Source organism: Plodia interpunctella, chromosome Z (genome assembly GCF_027563975.2).
Source record: "Plodia interpunctella isolate USDA-ARS_2022_Savannah chromosome Z, ilPloInte3.2, whole genome shotgun sequence".
NCBI lineage: Eukaryota > Metazoa > Arthropoda > Insecta > Lepidoptera > Pyralidae > Plodia > Plodia interpunctella.
Genome location: NC_071324.2, coordinates 11,546,056 through 11,552,307, shown reverse-complemented (window position 1 = coordinate 11,552,307; position 6,252 = coordinate 11,546,056).

Below are 6,252 nucleotides of genomic sequence, written 5' to 3'. Positions count from 1 at the left end.
GTGTGTTATTATTATTGTATTATATTTATGACGATAGAATTTGACAAACATATTAGAAATAAATATATTACTAAAACTAAACTTAAAAAAAAAACTAGATAATTACAAAATTTACGACTTGTATCCCGTATGTATGTAGCCCGCCAATATCGATTACTTCCGGCAACGTACCCAAAAAGGCTGTCAGCATTGCCAATTTATATTGCAATGGCTGAACAAGACAGCTTCCACGGGCTTAAAACAAAATTATTACATAAAATGCTATATATTATTACATACGATACTTTGTAAATCTTTTTGATGCACTCGGGTTATGAATTCATCACTGAAAAACAAGAGCGCCAAGAAATTAGATGTGACTTCCGACACGACAAAAATTGAAGCGTAATTTATTTAACCGAAGTAAGTGTTGCCATGTCGTCGTCATGTTTGACATTCGTTTCATTATGTTTTACCAAAGAATTGGTTATATATATATAACCAATTCTTTGGTATATATATATATATATATATATATATATATATATATATATATAATATATATATATATATATATATATATATATATATATATATATATATATATATATATATATATATATATAGACCCGCCCAATTCCGTAAATATAATGAATTATAATATATTGTCTGCAGTCTGGATCTAAGACATTCGCATCCCATAGCACGGCTTTGATAAGCGGCTCTTATGGTATCACACAGCATGTCACCAACAATTTGATAACACATGTTGTCTCTTTCCTATCATAACTCTTCTATACTACACTACACTAAAGCGTGACAAAGACGACAAGTGTTATATAAAAATTTGTAACACGCTGTGTTGGGTATTACATATTTATAGATAAGTAATAACGTTCATCATGGCGTCGATAACGTGTGTGATAAAACTTTTTAGCGTACTTGCGTTTTGTTGTGTTATATTATTTCACTAACGAAGACGGGTGCGGCGATTAGTATGAGAATAGTAACAGCTATAAATAAGTAGAATAATATGTATTACGACGTAATTGTTGAGATCGAATCGCGTGTGATATGCGTGTAATTTAGAATCTGCATGCTCTGTGCGGGGACATCGATAGTGACTTGAGCGCATGGGCAAAATGGCGACAGATAACTGCTGCCATTTGTGACTGAATACCTGTCGTTCAGGCTAAAAGCACAGGTCTATACGCTCATAAGACTGGATGTGTGGGTGTCACGAGGCTCGACGGCGCGACGGACTCGCACATTCGCGGTAGCTTCAATTAAGAGTGTCGTCTGCACTGGTACGTCCACATTTTGCATGTCCCGACAGAAGGGGTTAAATGCAGAAAGTGTTGCCTTTTTCAAGAAATAAGCCAGCATTTTTGTGTTGAATGCAGAATCCTGAATACATTACACATATGATTGGTGCATTTTCGTTTCCGCATACGAAAAAGAATTTTCATTTTATTAAATAAAATCTTCGAGCAATTAAATATCATGTCGCATCAGCCTTCGTTAGATGCCCGCAATGTAGGTGGTCGTTATTAGCGCAGCTCCGCATTGTACCCACAATGTGACAGATTATAATATAAAAAAAAAACTTTTTAAATCCGTTAAGAACATAACCCATCATTAACAGATTATATATAGATTAGTTTTCAATCTGAAAGTAAACTCAGCTTTGTATTTGTGTGTGTGTACAAAGGACAAGAGAAGAAGAGAAAGAGAGAGACAATGTTTTGTGTGATGTGTCCCTTGGACGCTGCTCCCTACTGGCCACGTGGCACGATACTCTCTGTAGTGTATGGTTCCGCCCTAGAAAACCTATTCTAGGGAATGGTCATGGTTCTAGGCAGCTGATAGGAATCAATAATATTATGGTCCACTTTTTATAATGATCCCGATTCTTGCATATGATGATGTGAACCTCGTGAGAAATCCTAATCCTTACATATTATAAGTCTGTCTGTCTGTTCGTGATAAACTCAAAAACTACTGCACGGATTTTCATGCGGTTTTCACCAATAGATAATGCGGTTCCTGAGGAAGGTGTTATGTCTATAATTTATATTAGGTTTTTACCTGAGCGAAGCCGGAACGGGCCTGTAGTTTAAATATAATTTCATTATTTTTAATAAGAAAACGTATGTCTCCTATAGTCAGCATTTTTTTTAGTTCTTACTTACTGGCGGTCACATTCGTTTTTAGGGAGCATTCTCACAAATACAAAGCTGAGATCACACATAAATACTTATTGGTTTTCATGTTAATATTTATCATGTATGATTCGAATCAAACAGGAGCTCACTAGAACGATCGTTTCCTTATGTTTCATTAATAAAATTATATTTATACTTAAAAAAATAATGGACAATAGCAATTTTTTTTCTTATTATACCATTTATAAAATATATCTCTCAAAGAGGAATTATGTAGATGTTTTGTATAATTAAATATAAACATGTTTTAGTGTTTTTATTTAAAATATAACGGTATTTGAGTTCGCTCGTAGAGTTACTTACACCACTTTTTGTATATAATGAAAGGCTTTGTTGGTGCGTTACTATATTCGTTTATATCAATGATGTGTCAGTTGTATTTGCTTATTTTATTTTGCAACATTTTTGCGTTATGATGCGATAAATATTCTAGCATGTAATTGGCTGGATTCTCACATATAACATCAATTTATTCCAGTGTATGTTACGGCTAAACTTTAAAGTGCGGCTATACCTGGGTGCAGCCGGTCTCAGTTGGTTAAATCTAAGTTTAGCCTACTACTTATGTTCGGCTATACCTAGATTTAGCCTGTGTGATTTCTAAAGCTAGTGCGATCGGTCGGATGGTTATCACCTAGATGTATCGTACTATTCTTTAACTAGACTGGTCACTTTGGTTTAGCTTTTACATACAGGCTGGACCTGGGTGATCTAGGTGGGATAGCCTAAATAATGGTCTAGTCGAACATAAACATGCTGCACTTGGGTGTAGCCAACTGAGACCGGTTGCAACTAGGTCTAGCCAGCTAGAACCTAGGTGAAACTGAACTTCGGGTTTTAGCCGTAACATTTACATGCCATAACTGATTATTTGGACATATTGAACAGTTTAAAGTTACTTTTATTATCACTTTGTCTATAATTATTGAAAATATCACGTTGAGGTATAAAATTATTAATCACTTTCAGCGGTTTTATTTTTTGGTAGTCGGTTCGACTATCGGATTATTCTCATCAAAAATTATTAAACATAAATTGTAACTTTATTTATCTGAATGTTTATGTTTATTATATATGTATTACGATAATTAAACAAAGTATTAGTTTTAACGCTTCATGAAATAAGCCTTAATAATAATAATTATTGTATGTACATAGTTCTTGAAAGTATTTTTTGTTCAAAATCGGAATTTACTTTCAAAGACTTCGTCTATTTATATGAACATATATAATTCTAATATGTGCGTTGCGTTCGCACCGCGATGTTAAGATAAGGACGGATATAGTTGTATTAGCAACAAACTGGCAAAGCTCGCTTTTTTAATGTATTGCTAGTGTAGTTAATGTAACCGGATTGATGTGTTAAGGCTGGTGATATTTATTCCCTAGGGCGCGTTCGGGTAGGGAGACAGAAAATATTTGAAATCATATGTGCAGAAATCATTATATGGTATAAAACTAAGTAGCTTTTCGCTGTCTGTCTGTCCCTATGTATGCTTAGATCTTTATAACTCTTTATATGTGTATAATGTGCACAATATTGCACCCGCGCGTAGCCGGGTCGGGTTGCTAGTTAAATATATGCGTTTTGCAATTTATAGATTTCATTTAATATATTAATTTTACATTAATATCTCTTCATCTGTGTTATTACATCATACTCTTTATTCAAGTCGACAATTATATTTTCATTATGTTAATCTATATAAGAGCATATTAAAAAAATACTCGACTGGTCATTTGTACTGCCATACGTAACATATTTATCCGTCCGGTTTGTTTTGTTAGATACTAACTAGCTAATAAAGACGTGAAAATGTCAATGAAATTAGTCAATATGTTTTTTTTAATCTGAACGCTTGTATGCGCGAGCGCATATTTAAGTTAGCGCCATATGCTTTCTTCCTATCCGAATGCGAGTCATTTCTTGACGAGATATGTAAAATAAGCTAAGCTTAGAGAGATACTACTCGAAGCATTGTAAATATATCTAGTTAACTTTTGTTATTTAACCGTGACGTGATCCCGGCCTGTCCCTCGGGAAGTCTCCCCTGCACAATACACCGAAAATGCGAAGCTCACAGCAAAGCGTGGACTTTTCGATGTCACAATAAGTCCATACTTTCCTTACTTGCAGTAGTAACAGACGATGCGACTAGCTTGAAGCCAACCGAAAAGGATGCAGTCATAATATAGAAAGAGGAGCAGGTTGAAGGCTGGGCACCTTTCCTTTTCTATTTAATATGTGCATCCCTATCTGTTGATCGGTCTAATCCAACCAAATCTAAGCTTCCGTGTTGCGAATTTGTTATATCATAACAAATTCGCAACTAGGGGCGCTGCTGTTGTGAAAGACTCGCGTAGTGGCGCCTCTAGCGGAAGTAGTTGATGTTAGCCCCTTTTAAGTGTAACCTACGGTTTGTGTGGTATTTTATGTGTTGTCGAAATAATATGTAACGGAAATATTTAATGTCATATCGACACCTGTCGTATGATTGTGATATGTAATCATGTGTATTTTGCAGGTAGAAATAAACGCAATTTATTTTATAAACGCAGTTTTAGGATTAGGATTAATCGTACAGGCGTCCATGGTTTTTCTTTATCACCGCGACATGATTTTTCCTATGGACAGGCGGGACTCGGTCCGCCAATCGTTTTAATTCACTTGAAACGTGAGTTTCTTCCTCTAGCTTCATTGTTTTGTATGTGTATTATAATATTATTTAACAATAATATTAAGCAACTGTTTCATGTTTAAAACTACTTATTTTGTTACTTACCGCAACTTTTTTCGTGCAATGTTGAGTTATTCCTACAATCCACGTGGACGAATAGTTTTTTTTTTTAATATGTATCACATACGTGAACCTCTGTGTAGACCGTAAAATATTCTGGCAATAATGAAATGTAAACATAGATTTATCTACCTCTCGTTTTGTAAGAGTGAAAATTTTTTATAGCCGACAATTTGTATGGATCAATAGGAAGTCGTTAAAATGTTCGGATGAAAAATAAGTAAAATGGACAAAATAAATCAGATGGACAATAATATATTGCTTCGATTTGTTATGAGCCTCTTTGATACAGAGCGTAGATCATAGACTAAACATTCTTTTGTTTATGTTAAAATATAGTAATGTCCAGTGTAACTAACTATAGACATGAACATCGCGTGCAATATTAGTGATCGGTTGCAATCTGTTTCTATGAAATATAAGCTTTGTTGCATTTATATAAGATCGTTTATCCCTTGACAGATTGCAACATCTCAACACTCATTTGGAGTAATTTTCTTCTGTATAGTGAATACCAATTTTATTTTGGTGTATTTTTTTTCCTAGGAAAAGTCATATATTTATAGAGGGTCTGTTTAAAGACTCGATGACTTTATATTGTGATCTAACGTGCAATGTGACTGACTTATGCCGTTTTTTTTTTATTTGTGGATATTGTAGTTGCTCTGTCTTCGCGCCAACTCCACTCCGATTACCTATAGAGTCAAGAAATTAAAGTCAATTATTTTTTAATGGCGCTATATTGTCATAATTTTTTAGGCTTTTATGACCTAGTGAATAGTGGTATGGTTTTGGTTAAAATTTTGCATATAATAGTTAAAAGAATAAAACTTTCTGTGTACATGCGGATCGAGTCGGGAGTTGATGCTGAAGATATTCGCCTGATGCTATGATTCGATGTGACCATGTCTTAGAGGTCTACAGATTTCATATTAAAACCTCCTTGACACATGAAATTACTGTTTGTTATCCGTTGTCACATACGAATTCCAACTATTATTAAATTTATTTAAATGCTATGTTGAAATGTTGCACAATTTACATACAATATTGGAATGCGCATGTACTATAACAATTTACATACACAAGCAAAATTGTCTCCAACCCTCTTTCAGTTTAGAAACTCTATACTTAAAAAAATGTGTCCATTTAATCCTAACATCGGGCGATAGTAAACAACGCTTCAACTAGAGAAATTATGATTTGACTAACATATATAACTTTGTGGCTATTTATTTTAGTGTAAGTAT